Consider the following 16,896-nt stretch of genomic DNA (forward strand, 5'->3'; position numbering starts at 1 on the left):
GGCGTTTCCGTGTGCGACTCTGGCTCGCCAGAGCAGCGATGTCACGCTGGCCACGTGACCCGGAAGTGTCTCCGGACAGCGCTGGCCCCTGGCCTCTTAAGTGAGATGGGCGCACAACGCCAGAGTCTGTCAAGACTGGCCCGTATGGGCAGGGGTACCTTTACCTTTTTACCTCAGGTTAAGTACTTAATTCGTTCTGGAGGTCCGTTCATTTGCTCCCCTCCCCTTGCACTCAGCTCTCATCTGCAGAAAAAGAAGAAAAAGGAAAGAAAGAAGAGTCGAGATAAAGAGAGAAAAGAAAAAAACTGTATACCAGAAGAAACTGCATCTTCTCAAATAACAATTAAATAAAAATTTTGGATGTAAAACTTCCAATTGTTCTCATTACACTGTTTATGCTGTCATTGTTTTCTCGCACAGCTTTGTGTTATATCATATTTTTTTAATATAATCCGACAAAATATTTATTACATTTTTTTTTTACTTACAAGTATCAATCAAGTTCTGCTAGTATGGTATGATTTGTACAGTATAGTCTTAAATATTCCTTAAATATTCTCCATTCTCTATTCACTTTCTGATTTAAAGCTCCTCTAACTCTTCCCATCAGTTTTGCTAGTTGCACGTACTCTATCATAAGTGTCTGCCACTCTATTATCGTTGGTGCTGTTTCACTTTTCCAGTTTGTCGCCACAAGTATTCTAGCTGCCGTAATTGCATACATGAACAATGGTCTTATATTTTTAAAAAAATTCTGTTGGTAATATACCTAATAGAAAAATCTCTGGTCTTTTTTTTAAAGGTAAGTTTGAATAATTTTTTGAATTCGTTGTAGATATTATTCCAAAATTCACCGATACCTACACAGGTCCACCACATGTGATAATATGACCCTATATCTTTCTTACATCTGCATCTTACAATCCTGCAGATTGAGTGGATAAGACCAATAGTGGGTCCAATGGCCAAGAAGCCGGTTTCTGCACTTGCTGTAGAGGAAGATGAAGGGCAGATGAAGCTCATCAACCTGGGAAGGTAGCCCATCTAGGAGAAGGAAAACTCTGATCCTAAACCTCTGCTGCCTTGTGGATATCTTCAGGAGAATAAAAGACTATGGAGTAAAACCTACACAAATCCGGCATGGAGTCCCTAAGATGGTTGGGTGGCGCCTTGTACGCCTTCTTCCAACAACACCTGCAGCCAAGCTGGTGCCAAATGTCTTGCTCTGCTTTCCTTTGGACCACATCAGTGAGGCTAAGAGGGGGTCTTGTCATCTGGGCAGCCCAGGATCTCCATACAGAGCCAGTGTGGTGTAGTGGTTAAGAGCGGTGGACCCGTAATCTGGTGAACCGGGTTCGCGTCTCCGCTCCTCCACATGCAGCTGCTGGGTGACCTGGGGCTAGTCACACTTCTCTCAGCCCCACTCACCTCACAGAGTGTTTGTTGTGGGGGAGGAAGGGAAAGGAGATTGTTAGCCGCTTTGAGACTCCTTCAGGTAGTGATAAAGTGGGGTATCTAATCCAAACTCTTCTTCCATACACCCCGGGAACGTCACTTCGGAGCTGGTTTTTCTTCACCCTTGGACACATTCTCCATTGTCTCTTGAGACAGACAGATGCCAACAAATAGGAACACGCATCAAAGTCTCTTTACACCTTTACATTGCTCTCAAAGAAACAGCTTGAATGTTTTGTGGAACATCAGATCAAGGAATTGGTAAGGTCTCTATTGCCTGTTGGATTAGAAGGAGAGACCAAAACTCTCACAGGCTTAAAAATCCCAGTCCTAACCTTGGATCCTGAACTCCTTCCCTTCATTAAAATTCAGGATCACGCTAATTAAAAGCTGAGAAAGGTATAACTTTGCTCCTGTCCCGATACACAAGGAAGGTGGCTGCCGAATGCTTGAAGCAGGGTTTTGAACCCTGTGTTCAGAGTTCATAAATTAAGTTATGCTCGCCTGCTTTGTTTCCTGTTAGCCTAGGGTCTCTTAATTCTTTAGACTAGAAGTCTGAATATACAGTGGTACCTCAGGTTAAGTACTTAATTCCTTCCGGAGGTCCATTCTTAACCTGAAATTGTTCTTAACCTGAAGCACCACTTTAGCTAATGGGGCCTCCCGCTGCTGTCGCGCCACCAGAGCACGATTTCTGTTCTCATCTTGAAGCAAAGTTCTTAACCTGAGGTACTATTTCTGGGTTAGCGGAGTCTGTAACCTGAAGTGTATGTAACCCGAGGTACCACTGTATTAAGATACTGGCTTCAATGTACTTACAATTTTATGTTTATGCTGCATTGTATTAGCCAATTTATGATTAATTTATTTGTTACTTTATAACAAAGAGACTTCCCTTGGATGTCCCAAAGAAACCTTTGATGTGGTATGAGTTAATGGTTTAAACACATTTTCTGAACAAGTGCTCAGTCTGACTCCTTCAGAAGTTCCCTTCCCTTATAAATGTGTCTTAGGATCAGGAGTGAAATAAGCACACATTTTCCTTTAAAAATCAAATAAAATAAACATTGTATATAAGGTTCTTTTTCCACATGGCATTTGATTTGCCAAAAATATTGTTTTGCCTAGGTGGGACAGAGGTGAAATCTACAGACATTTCGTTTGCGTGCGTGTGATGTTTCTAAAAAAGAAAAAAGAAAAAAGCTTGCCACAAATGGGGAGCCACCACCAAAAAAGCCTTCTCATGAGACAATGACAGCTAGGCAATAACCCTGCCAATTGTGCGGCCCGAGATGGTTGATACTGGGGAAAGCACTCGTTTAGGTACTTGGGTCCCAAGTCACTTAGGGCCTTGTATGATAGTACTGCTCCCTTGAATTGAGCCAAGTAGCTCACTGGCAGCCAGTGCAATCCTCTCACGACTGATGACACATGATTGCATTGGGCTTATCCACATTGCAGCCACATTCTGCACTGGTTACAACATCTGAATCATGTTCAAGGGAAGCCCCATGTAGAGCGCATTACTGTAGACCAGGTGGGAAGTCACCAGATCATGAGCAACTGAAGCCAAGCTGTCTTGACCCAGGAATGGCCATATCTGGTGAAGCAACCTAAGCTGGGCTTAAGCACTCCTTGAAGCCACTTGAGACTCCAGTGGAAAGCTGGAATCTGCTCACAATTACAAAGTTCTCTCAAATTACAAACCTTTTTCTTGGGGGGGGGGATGCGACCCCTCCCAGAACAGGCTGTACATCTAATTCCTGAACATACCCACAACACTTTGGTCTTATCAGCCTCAATTTATTGGCTCCCATTCATCTTGTCACTGCTTCCAGACATTGATCTACCTTCCCAGCTTCTCCTGATTCTGACGGAATGGAAATAGAGAACTGTGTGTCATCAGCTCCAGGGGTTAATGTGGGGTGGGGGAATGGCTGGGGGTGGGTGGGCGAGTGAGCAGGGACACAGCCCCTAGTTTTCTCATATCCAGAGAAGAAAATTACCAGCTTCATTTCCAGCTTAAATATTAACACTGTGCTCCATTGAATCGCTGTCAGCCCAATCCTATGCTTGCTTATGATTTGGCAGCAGTCCCAATTTATTCAATGGGAAACTTCTGAATACCTCGGCAGAGATTTGCAGCTTCAGGTTACTGGTGAGAATGGCAAGAGAGATTAAGCTTTGTGCAGAAATAATTTTGCCGTTTTGTACATTACAGCTCTCTAAATCTCCTTCAAATATGGCCGACCATGCCAGAAATATTTTCACAGAGCCCTTTTAAAATTTGATAATAATATAGCAGTGGAATAGATAAAGAGTATTTATCTCAGCAGCTATAAATTTTGGCTGACCTTTAGAAGCCATTTAGAGAAGGCACTTACTCCTTTGACTTTGATTGAAGATTATTTGTGGAAGGCAAATGGATGCCAGTGTGTATATACCACAGGAATATGTGCCAAATGTGGTTATCCGTGCCAAAGGAAAGGAGTAATGCAAAACCAAGGCACTCTGCTCTGGGTTTTCTCTGCCTAGATTACTAGTTTGGAATTGCAGTTAATATGGGAAGACCTCCAGGCCCCCCCCCCCGACAACAGACTATGATTAGTTGGCCCCATATGCAGGTCTTTGCCAGTCCCACAACAGCTTCCATTTTTAAATGCCATATATTTTAAGATTAGGAACGCGGGTGGCGCTGTGGGTTAAACCACAGAGCCTAGGACTTGCCAATCAGAAGGTCAGCGGTTCGAATCCCCGCAACAGGGTGAGCTCCCATTGCTCGGTCCCTGCTCCTGCCAATCTAGCAGTTTGAATGCACGTCAAAGTGCAAGTAGATAAATAGGTACCACTCCGGCAGGAAGATAAACGGCGTTTCCGTGCGCTGCTGTGGTTCGCCAGAAGCGGCTTAGTCATGCTGGCCACATGACCTGGAAGCTGTACGCCAGCCAATAAAGCGAGATGAGCGCCGCAACCCCAGAGTCGTCCATGACTGGACCTAATAGTCAGGGGTCCCTTTACCTTTACCTTTATTTTAAGATGATGAATGGCTCACACATCACCACTGCCCTGATACAGCTCAGTGTTCCCTTACCACTGTCCCCCCCCCATGACATGCTGCTGAATGTAAGGAGGATCTGTATACCTGAAGGAGCGTCCCTGGCAGGTGGCTCTCCAGCCTCTGTTTCAGTACAGTGGAACCTTGGTTCTCGAACAGCTTAGTTGATGAACAAATAGGAAAACCCAGAAGTAAGTGATCATGTTTTCAAATGTTTTTCAGGAGCCGAACATCCAACACGGCTGTTGGCTATTGTGTCCGGGGAGCCTGCACCAATTGTAAGCCGCGCCTTGGTTTCGGGAGTTGAACTGACCTCTGGAACAGATTAAGTTCGAGAACCAAGGTTCCAATGCACCTCCAAACAATGCTGTCATGGGTGTGATGATGGCCATTTTCTGAAAAAGGTTGACTCAAAATAGGAATAAACCCAACTATCTCCATGGAGCCCCATTCAGATGATATCCTTCCCTGCCCCTCCTCCTCCATTCCACATTACAGCATCTAAGCAACATAGTCAATACTTAAATTATTGGGGGATGGAGCAGAAGACCCCATTTGCTACTTTTGAAGGATACTGGGAGGGGGGATAAATTGGGAGGACCTGGAGGATGCTGTTTGTGGATTTCAATAAGGGTCCTTCTACCTCCCCCCGCCCCCTTTGAAGCTCTACATATTGTACTGGCTATTGAGTGACTGTCGGAAGTAGCAGTTGTGTGGGAATGACTCATAGGGTCCAAGTCCCTGGTCTTTGGCACCGGGACAACCCCCACCCTCTTAAATCCTTATATATACAGTGATACCTCGGGTTACATACGCTTCAGGTTACAGACTCTGCTAACCCAGAAATAGTGCTTCAGGTTAAGAACTTTGCTGCAGGATGAGAACAGAAATCGTGCTCTGGCGGCGCGGTGGCAGCGGGAGGCCCCATTAGCTAAAATGGTACCTCAGGTTAAGAACAGTTTCAGGTTAAGTACAGACCTCCGGAACAAATTAAATACTTAACCCGAGGTACCGCTATATATGGCTGATTTCCTTCTGAAAGTTCATTCATACAAATTAGTACAGTTGGAGATGGAAAAGATTCCGTTTGACTTCCAAAACGTTCGGAAACCAAAGTGTGGCTTCAGTTTGGCTGCAGGAAACTCTTTTGAATCTGATTTTTTTAAAAATGCTGCATCTCTTTCCTCTTCATTAAGAGATAGAGGCTATCCACAGACTACAATTCAAACAGCCCTTGATAGGGCTAAAAGAACTTCCAGGCAGGGGAGAATGAACAGAACAGGGTTTTTGGTTCTATAGAGTACAATTGTTTATCCTCCTCTATTGAAAGAGTTATTAAACAACATTGGCATGTCAGCTCCCATATTCCAGGTTGTGAAAATTTGCAAGTTTTAGGCAAAAGGTGGACTAGATCATTTAGAGATGTTCTTAGCCACACTGATTTATTAGAATATCATAGTGAGGATCCTCATATATTGGTGAAAGGGCATTATAGATGTGGTCACTGCACACGTTGCAGATTTGCGTTGCCTGTAAAATCATTCACTAATACAATGAATGGACAAAAGATTGTCTTGCAACAGTTCACAAATTGTTCTACTAAAAACTGTGTATATTGCCTCCGCTGCACTTGTGAGCTGTTATATGTAGGCAGTACCACTCGTGCAGTTAGGACCAGAATTTCTGAGCATAGGTCCAAAATACGTAATATACAGTGGTACCTCGAGATGCGAACGGGATCTGTTCCGGAGACATACATATGACTGTATGTCTAGATGCCCCATTAGACCAGCTTTTCCAGCAAGTAGCCCATACAGAGAATGATCTGAGTTTTTTTTATCTTGTGGACCATCAAAAACACAACCTTTTAGAACTGTAGATATACAAAGAGCCTTGTTACAAAAGGAGTATAAATTAATATTTCAATTAGGAACCTTGTATCCAAAGGGTTTGAATACTGAATTCGACCTGGGATGCTATGTGTGAGTTAATTTGTATACTGCTGTTTGGTTGTAACAGAAAAGTGATGCTGCACCTTTAATCATGTAATCATGTGATGATTGATTCTATACACCTGTACAGTGGTACCTCGGGTTAAGTACTTAATTCGTTCCGGAGGTCCGTTCTTAACCTGAAACTGTTCTTAACCTGAAGCACCACTTTAGCTAATGGGGTCTCCTGCTGTCGCCGCGCCGCGAGAGCACAATTTCTGTCTCATCCTGAAGCAAAGTTCTTAACCCGAGGTACTATTTCTGGGTTAGCGGAGTCTGTAACCTGAAGCACATGTAACCTGAAGCGTATGTAACCTGAGGTACCACTGTATTGTATTTAACTGTTTGTTATGAGTCTGAACACTAGCTGTGCTTGTGAATACCTTCTTTATCCTGAGCAAACCGTTTTGTATGACTGGGTAAGGTATAGTAATAGACTGATATTTTCTAATTTTTATGGTTTACCACACATTGTAATTGGAGTGCTATTTTGTATCATGCAGCTTTACGGACTGATGAAGCGTGTAGCGAAACCTGTAATATATCTGGAGAACAGGTCTCCTTTCGCCTACTTGCGAAGAACATCTCATCCAGTTCAAGCTTTGAAAAACAGCTTTGAAAAACTTTTTCATATTCTCCAGTGTGCTACCCTTGCCGTTGTGGCGGCATGGCGTTGCCGTTCCGTGATTGGACTTACGCTACTTGTTGAACGGTTCATTTATCGAGTCTGTATAATGTTTACTGTACATGGTAACTTGTTAAGATAGAGTTGTACATTTATCCACTCCATGTTTACAATCTCTTCAGGCTTTGTCTTGCACATGGCACCTTAGTATGTTTGTTGTTTGAATGGTTATAGCCTATCTCTATTCTAGCTATTATTCTAGTAAATTTGGTTTTATACTTATAAGCCAGTTTGTGGTGGTGTTGTTTTGTTGTATTATTATCACTGTCACCACATTTGATACTTGGTGTATATATATTTTTGGGAGTTGTAGTCCAACAATATCTGCGCGGTGGTTGCACCATATTGCATCGCCGAGGTCTTTGAACTTCAACTCCCAGCATGGCCAATGGTCTGGGGGTGATGGCAGGCAACCACGCTGACTCCCACCTGCCTTCACGTGTGTGACCCGATCCCACTAAAAAGTATCACCGGAGGCCGCGGGAAAGTTGTCTGAGTGCAGCGCTTCTTCCGGACGGTCCAAGTCCTCGCTCAAGCCCGCAACTGGCACGTGGGCGAGAGGAGGGTGGGGCTGCTCCTCCCTGGCGAGCCGCGGGGAGCCTCTTTGCCTATTCCCTGGGCGGCGTTGCTTTCTGCCAGGCGGCGAGCGCCGTGCGGGACCCTTTCCCGGCCGCTAGAGCCCTCCCTCCCTCCGTCCCTCCCTCCTTCCTTCCCTCCCTCTCTGGCGCAGGGCTGTGCCATCTCCGCCGAGCGTGCAGGAGCAGCATCCGCGCTGCCTGGGCAGAAGCGAAGCAGCGGCCGAGGCGAAGCGCCCGGGAAAGCAGCGCGGCCAGGCTGCGGGAGAGGCTTTCTCACGGGCTGCTCGGCAGGGAAGCGAAACTCAGCGGCGCCGGCGGAGTTCCTGCTCCTGCCGTGGGGACAGACGCGTCTCCTGCCCGCAGGAGCAGCCGCGACCAGAGCGCAAAGGTAGGCGCGTTTCCTCCGCTGCGAGAGGCACGCATTGTTGTCTCGTCTTTGGATGCGCACCCCTCCGCGCGTATGGAGAGGGATGGGGTGCCTTGCGCTCTCTCCATCTGCAGCAGAGAGAGAGAGAGAGAGAGAGAGAGAGAGAGGGGGGAGGAGGAGGAGCAGCAGCAGCAGCAGCAGCAGCAGCAGCAAGCCAGGAGCCCCAGTAATAGCCATTGTCAGTCGCAACAAGCTGCCCGCTCGACGCTTCCTCGGCTGCGCTCACGGCCAGCAGCGCCGGGAGGGCGGCGTTGGTGCAGGAAGGCTCCCTGGCTCGCCGGCTTGTTTTTCTCCCTCCCTGCCTGGCTGCCAGCGAAAGCTAATCCTCCGGGCTGTTTCCCCCGCGTCTGGGTGTTCCCAGGAACAAAGCTCAGAGACTAGGGCAGGGTGTCTGGCTGCGGGCACCCCGAGGCTACACTCGAGCCCGGCTGGAAGTTTGGGCGTGTGGATTATCATATTATCTGTGGCTTCCCCTCCCTGCCTTTCTCTCTTCCCCCTCCTCCTTTTTCCTTTTGGATTTGTGAAAGCTCTCCTTCCCTCCTTTTTTTTTTTGATTGGCAACGTGCAAAAAACCCAACCACCAAAGCACACAACCCATGTGCTTTGTTCTTCTGAGCGATCTGTGAAGAGTGACTGGAGAGCGAGCGAGAGATGGGATGTTTCATTGAGCAGCAAAGGAGTTACTTAGCTGCGTGTGGACTCGAGCCCCGAGGCTGGGATTGAAGGAGCACTTAAACGTAGAATGGAGGCAACTTGTTCAGGCCAGCCGGATTCTTTGGTTTGGGATGGAGGGGTGGGGGCAGGGAGGGGTGAGTGAGGACAGATGCGATGCTTAGAAGGGAATCTCCCCAAGCTGTCAGTTGCTCCAGAGAGGGTTGCAGATTCAGGTGTCTCTCTGTCTCTCATGCACACAGACAGACACTGGCACTGCTTTCAGAGGCTTCTCTGGCTGGGTGCTCCTGTCCAAAGAAGACAGGAAGAGAGGAACTCCCTTGACAGCTCTCTGGGTGCAAATCTGGGCTCTGGAAGAGTAGAGGCGGCTCCCGTTCTAAGAGTTCCAAGCTTTCCAGCATTCATCTGATTTGTTGGGGGGGGGGGGGGGGCTTGTAAAAGGGATGAGAGAGAGAGAGAGAGAGAGAGAGAGAGGCTCTTCAGGGTTAAATTTCCAAGAACACTCTCTTATCTGTGGGACTTAAGCTCTCTCTTATCAGGAGTAGGAAATGCCCAGAGAAGCTGCTGGTATTTTTGCTCTGAGCTCCCAAGTGCTGGAGTGCTGCCCTGGCTTCCCATTGGGGTTTCATTTTGCTGGGAAAGATTAAAGGCCAGAAAGAAAGAAAGAAATTGGGGGGGGGGGTTGTTTTAAAGAGATTTTGATAGGTGGGTAGATTATATGAGTTTCAGGGTAGTAATGGACTAATCTATCCATTTTAAATTTGCAGTTGGCAAACTATGATATTTCTGAAGGCAGACACATATTTTATTCTCTGGATGATGCACCCACGTGGTTTCAGTGATAGGCATAATCTTAGGAGAGAGATCCTTTCTGGGTGTGATAGAAAGGAGAATGCCACTTTTTAGGAAGGTGCTTGGCACCTGCAATTTGTATTAACCAGGTGTATCGCTGATGTGGCGCCCCCTGGGGGTTGTCAGACAACAGTTCCCCACACCTGTTACTAATGTTTGTATGAAAAACAATCCATTTTTTAAATAAAGTGGTTAATTACACTTTAATTACACTCACAATGTGAAGAGATTTTTTTTTAAAAAAAGATTAAACTTAATAAATAATTATAGCTAAGTTGTGGTCAGAAAATTCAAGCATTATATTTGGCATTATACACATCGTGCGGGACGCAGGTGGCGCTGTGGGTTAAAGCCTCAGCGCCTAGGGCTTGCCGATCGAAAGGTCGGCGGTTCGAATCCCTGCGGCGGGGTTCGCTCCCGCTGCTCGGTCCCAGCGCCTGCCAACCTAGCAGTTCGAAAGCACCTCCGGGTGCAAGTAGATAAATAGGGACCGCTTACCAGCGGGAAGGTAAATGGCGTTTCCGTGTGCGGCTCTGGCTCTGGCTCTGGCCAGAGCAGTGATGTCACGCTGGCCACGTGACCCGGAAGTGTCTCCGGACAGCGCTGGCCCCTGGCCTCTTAAGTGAGATGGGCGCACAACCCCAGAGTCTGTCAAGACTGGCCCGTACGGGCAGGGGTACCTTTACCTTTACCTTTATACACATCGTAGGAAGTTCTGAAAAAGTTGTTGAATAAGGAGTATTTAAACCTGAAAAAACTTCATAAAACATTTCAACTTGAAGCCTAATAAAAAGTGAAAGATATAACGATCAGGCATTCAACCACCTCCCTTTTCTGTAGCCTGTACAGCAGGTATGGGGGAATCTGTGGCTCCAACTTCCATCAGTCCCAGTCAGCATAGCCCAGGGGTCAGGAATCATAGGGGTTATAGTCCAGCAACATCGGGAGGGCCACAGGTGCTCTACAGAGTGTAGAGAAACTCAAAACCTACACTCCTATGTGGGTTTACTTAGATGTTAACCGCTCTGTAATGAAAGACTCCCTATCCGTGCAATGTCTATTAGGTTAGCCTCGTTGAACTCAATTCAGTTTATTTACAGGTGTACGCAAGCATGCAGCATTAGGCTGAAATACTACCAACACTTACTTGGGAGTAAGTCTCATACTGGGACATACTTGTGACTGTATGTGGAGATGGTGCTGCACAAGAATGTTGATTTTAAAAAGTACTTGATAACCAACTTAGTTAGGAGTACACACATTGTGCCTGCTTAATGTGTAACAAGTGAGTGACTATAAACATGTGGTGCAAGGAAAGTTTATACACAGAGAGAGAGAGAGAGAGAGACCCTGTCTAGCACAGGCAGTAGGCACTATGAAACACAACGATTAGACAGCTGTCGTAGTCCTCTGACAGCAACGTTTTCCACCTTTTCCCCTAAGGAAGCCAAAGCCCAACTGCGCTGCTGTGTGCTGCTGTGCAAATGGTCGCATGCTATTTCTCTATTACATGCTACGGTTCTGCAGATGCAGAGCAGGTCAAAAAATAAAACCTACCAACTTGAGATCCCGAATTTACTGAAGTTCTGATCTGGCTGGCTTTTTTTGTGGTGTTTGTCATACCGCCTTTCCTTTGTCCGTTTCCTCCCTCAGTTTCCTACAATAGTCCCTCTTCCTGCGTTGTTTTCTGTGTCCATTTCCCCTCTTTTTGCTTTTCTGTGCTATCTCTCTCCTAATCACAAGTGTGGTCATATCACGCTTCAGTATTGCATTCCACAGCTGCTCACCCCAAATTAGACATCCTTCACATTTAAACCTATTTAACAACCTTTAATATATATCCTTACAACAAGCCTATGACACTGAGGTCCTCCTTTGAGGGCCTTCTGGCGGTTACCTCACTGCGAGAAGTGAGGTTACAGGGAACCAGGCAGAGGGCCTTCTCGGTAGTGGTGCCCACCCTGTGGAAATCCTCCCATCAGATGTCAAGGAGATAAACAACCATATAACTTTTAGAAGACATTTGAAGGCAAGCCCTGTACCAGGAAGTTATTAACGTTTGATGTTTTATTATGTTTCTATATTCTGCTGGAAGCTGCCCAGAGTGGCCGGGGAAACCCAGCCAGATGAGCAGGGTATAAATATTATTATTATTATTATTATTATTATTATTATTATTATGGTTTGGCTGAGGACTAGTAACCACATCAAGTTTCCCTACTGAGTTTCATGGCCAACAGAGATGTCAACCTAGATCCTACTTTGACTGCTACACTAGCCCTATTCAGACAAATGTGTGAGGACAGAAACTATGATGAATACAGCCACTATGGTGAAATACCATAGCCCCTTTGCAACTTGGTGGGGTGTTTACTTATTGGGAAGCATATGAGCACTTGGTAAGCTGGTGGTTGTAGCATCTTGCCAAACAGTGAGGTGGTTGTGTCCCCCCCCCCATTCCTCCATTTCCTTGGATTTCTGTTCACGCATATACCTGAGGTAAAATTTGCCTCACAACCAGTTTCCCAAATGGTTTCCAAGCTCACAGTGGTGTGTTTCAAATTGGTAAATCATCATTGCCACTCTTTCGGTGACTAGTTTAACTGAAATGTAATTTGTATATGGATTCCTGGATATATGAAAGTGGCATTTGAGTCCAAGAGAGAGACCTGTAAAAGGGGCTTATAGATTTTTGTTAATTGAGTATTTCATTGGAGTCAAATTTTAATTGCATTTTGGGTTGGAGTCAGAGTGGCAAATAACAAAACAATATCAATAATATATATATGTTTTAAAAAGAATGGCAAGCAAACCAGATATCTTCACACAACTAATAATTTCAAAGTTGCCAGAAACAAGATATTTCAACTTACGACACCATAATTCTGCTAGGCATGCATGCCCCACTTCTGAACAATGGAATGTTTTAGGGGTGCAGGGTTCAGTTTTCTTCAGAGAGAGGTTACATGAAGCTTGTTTCATCTTGTAATATTTGAATTTATTTACAAATATACAAGGAGAACCTAGGATAGAGGTCCAGAACAGTATCACCCCAACAGATACTCCTCCTCACTAGATTTAACCCCTCTACCTCAGGCAACAAACAAACAGATGGGTCCCCATTAAAAAAGGCAACAGCTGAGTTGATATCTATCAGTTAACACAAGGTGTGCCCCAGCAAGATATGACCAAATCAGTTTCTATAGTCTCTTGCTAATCCTGGATTTTTTACAGTCAGAGCCACAGAGTTAGGGCTTGTCCACATTTCAGCAGTATTTAGCTGTTCATCCATTTCCCCGCCAATCACATTAGACCAGAGTTGTCCACTCCCACATATATTAGAATTTGTTTATGAAGAACAACTTTGGTCTTTCCCATTCACAGCAGCAGGTGCTCCATTGTGATTGTCTTGGCCTTCTAATTGGTTGATTCTATTATGGTAATTAGGTACCAAAAGGGCATGCACATATTGCACACCAATGGCTGCACACCCAGCTTGTTTGTTTGTTTGTTCTAAATTACCCACCCGAGAAGTGTCAGGCAATTTTAAATTTGCTTGTTCAGTTTTCTGGTTTTGTGCAAATCTGATCGATTTAAGGGGGGGGGATTCCTCAGTTTATCCGATTTTGCCTGTATCCGATAAACCCAGATTTACAGGGGACAAGCATCAAGATTGGTGTGGTTTGAGAGTAACATGTGAACTACACAAATTAAATGAGAAGGGATGCAAAGACACAGTAAATTCCAGTGTGGGCAAGCTCCCAATCTTGTTATGAACCAGTAGATTTATAGTGCAATCCTGTGCATGTATACTCAGAAGTAAGTTCCATTGTGTCAAACAGGACTTACTCCCATGTTTAGGACTGCAGCCTTACAGTGTAATCCTCCACATGTCTGCTCAGAACTAAGTCCCATTGAGTACAATGGTACTTGCTCTCAGGTAAGTGGGTATAGGATTGCAGGCTTAAATTCACCTTTTCTTATTTATTTGCAAATATTATTACTAACTTCAAACTGGTTGAATTTGGCAAGCTGAACATATTTTAGTTGTCTCATTTTATATTGATGCATAAGCAGATATCTAATCTAACTGTCATCTGTGCTGCTCCAAATGTGGGTGTTTTATGACTCGGTTTTTTTGGAATTGACTTTTGTTTGTGATTATTTCTAGGCTATGGTAAGCCACTTAGAGATTTTCCTTGAAATATGAAGCAATATATAAATTGCCCACATAATAATAATCACCAGATGATCCATTGCATTAAGCATGCTTCCGTTTCTCTGCCATTGCCTGAAAATATTAATGTCTTCCAGTGTTTTCTCTTTCCTTCTTCCTCCTTCCTTGTGCTGGTTTCTGCTGAGGGTTTCGGCCAAATGGGAGATTTGGCCAGCAACTCCGGCCTCTCTCACCTAACTGAGCCAGGAGGATTAAGCTTGGTGCGCAGATGAAAAGTGGAGGGAGGCAGATGCATGATGAATAGAGAGACATTTGCAAACCTTGTTTAAGTCCCCATGGAATGGCTCCCTGCCACTTTGTTCTAATTTAAACTGATAAAGAGAAATGGGGGTACACAATCTGGGCGCTAATTAAACAGAGCATCAGCCAGGCCAGTAATTTGAAATAATCGAAAGCAGAAGCAGAACCAGCTTGTTAGTTGAAGCTTTTTAAAAACAAACAAAAAAAACCAAAAATGTATTTGGATAAAATTGTGGCTTCATCTTTTACGGAGATGGCAAGCTTTATGTCTGGACTGTGCCACTCAGTACTGTGCAAGATTGCAGCCTGTGATTCACAGACCACACGTGACTGGCCTTTAAGAATGATTAAAATACAGTGGACGCTCGGGCTGTGAACATGATCCGTGTGGGAGGCACGTTCGCAACCTGCAGCGCCGCGTCTGCACACGTGCGGGTCACGATTCGGCGCTTCTTTGCATGCGCAAAGTGTGAATTAGTGCTTCTGCGTGAGCGCTGAAACCCGGAAGTAACCTGTTCTGGTACTTCCAGGTTCGGCGTGGTGCGCAACCCAAAAACGCACAACCTGAAGTGGCTGTAACCCGAGGTATGAGTGTATGGGAATCTTCAAAAGATGCTTCTTAGTTTACTTTCTTACCTTACTTTCCATTGTTTTAATAAGTGTCGCAGAAATCCCCTTTCTGCTGGAACCCAAGCAAATAAGAAAACAGCTCCCCCTCGCATTACATTGCCAAGGTGCTTTCTACTACTGAAAAAGTTACTTTGAGTTAAACAGAACGACTTACAGAAGCGTAAACTTAAAAAGAAAAGAAAAAAGTTACTGCTAATACTTAAGAGTGCCCTGAAATGCTGAGCACTCCTGGAAAAAAAGATGACAATTGAGAATGGGACCTGAAAGCACAATGAGATGCTGCGGTTTCAATTATCTTTTTGTGTGTTCCCCCGCCCTGCTTTGTGGCTTCTCCATCCATAATGGTTCCTTGATCTCTTGAGATAAAATAAGGTTGTAAGTTGTGAGGAGGAGGAGAGAAATTGCCCGATACGATCTCTCTCCTGATAAATGATTTTGCCAACCACCCTCCCCTAAATTCGCCTCTGTCTACACTGGGCTGATAGAGCAGTTGGCCAAACTCCTCCAGAGAACCTAGCAGAGCATAATTTTTGACCTTTCCTGGTTTTTCATATTATTGATTTTTAAACCTTCTTCAGCTCAAGCAAAGAAACTTGACACAGACCGTTTCTTGCGGAGAATTTACTAACCTAAGCAAATTAGAATGTGTGTTGGTGGGGTCCCTGTACATAACCAAGGGCACTTGCCTGTTTTCCTTGATCTGTTTTTGTTTCAAAAAACTTAATGGCATTTTGAGAAAGAAAGAGAAAACACCACCCCCACTTATACTTTAACATTGTCTCGGACAAAAAATACACACCGTATTTTTCGTCCTATAAGACTCACCAGACCACAAGACGCACCTAGTTTTTGGAGGTGGAAAGCAAGGAAAAAAATATTCTGAATCTCAGAAGCCAGAACAGCAAGAGGGATCGCTGTGCAGTGAAAGCAGCAATCCATCTTGCTTTTCTGGCTTCTGTGATAGCTGTGCAGCCTGCATTCGCTCCATAAGACGCACACACATTTCCCCTTACTTTTTAGGAGGGAAAAAGTGAGTCTTGTAGAGCAAAAAATATGGTATCCCAGGGGCAGAAATATCAGTTGAACCCAGTGCTTTTTTATGTACACAAAGAAAACTGTAAATGGGGAGGGGGGCATTTACTATTGTATAAGTGACAACAGCCTAGAACTACATTATGCAATGAAAAGTATGCGTTACCCTATTTGATAATAAGTTTTTAAAAAAGTGTTAGAGGCATTTATTTGTTCAGATTTACAAATACAGTCATACCTCGGGTTTCAGACGCTTCAGGTTGCGTTTTTTTGGGTTGCGGACTGCCGAAATCTGAAAGTACTGGAATGGGTTACTTATAGGTTTCGGCGGTCGCGCATGCGCAGAAGCGCTAAATCACGCTTTGCACGTGTGCAGAAGTGCCGAATTGCAACCTGTGTGTGCGCAGATGCTCTGCTGAGGGTTGCGGACGCTGCAGGTTGCGAACGTGCATGCCGCATGGATCACGTTCGCAACCCGAGCATCCACTGTAGCTTTAGCACAGAACTATCAATAAAACAGTTTAAATCCACAAAACTCTTAAAAAGTAAGTATATATGCGATAATTATCAACAGAACACATGCTATCAGTAAAGCTTCTAAAACTAGCGTAGATAACTAAATAATATGTTCAGGTGGGCATGATGAGATAAAAATGCTCTTGGCAGTTGTCTGCAACACTACAGCAAAGGTGCCTGCCTATAGCCAGTACAATCATACCTCGGGTTACAGACCCTTCAGGTTGCGTTTTTTCAGGTTACAGACCACCGAAACCCGGAAGTACCGGAACGGGTTTCTTCCTGGTTTCGGCAGTCGTGCATGCGCAGAAGCGCTAAATCACTTCCTGCTCGGATCACGTTCACAACCCGAGCGTCCACTGTATAGGGCTGCCATTCTACACACACTGGGAGGTGAATTCCAAGGGTTTCTTTCAAGAAGGCATGCATAGGATTTCACTCGTTGTTTGTCTCTGGCATCTGCCAACCTGGGTAGCCAGTGTGGCTCGTCTCTCCCTGCCCCATGTTGTTGGAGTCCCACCAGCCA

At 45.0% G+C, this 16,896-nt stretch overlaps 1 protein-coding gene across 1 annotated transcript in view; it reads left to right on the plus strand.

Moving 5' to 3' along the window:
* The first annotated feature begins 8,031 nt into the window (after nucleotides 1-8,031).
* The window catches only part of FRMD4B (FERM domain containing 4B), a 234,620-nt gene continuing 225,755 nt past the window's right edge, over nucleotides 8,032-16,896 (plus strand). Inside the window, exon 1 of the mRNA XM_079958857.1 lies at nucleotides 8,032-8,152. The gene's annotated coding sequence lies outside the window, so the exon portion shown is untranslated. The remainder of the gene's footprint in view (nucleotides 8,153-16,896) is intronic.

The sequence above is a fragment of the Podarcis cretensis genome (genome assembly GCF_951804945.1).
Source record: "Podarcis cretensis genome assembly, chromosome: 2".
Classification (NCBI taxonomy): Eukaryota; Metazoa; Chordata; class Lepidosauria; order Squamata; family Lacertidae; genus Podarcis; species Podarcis cretensis.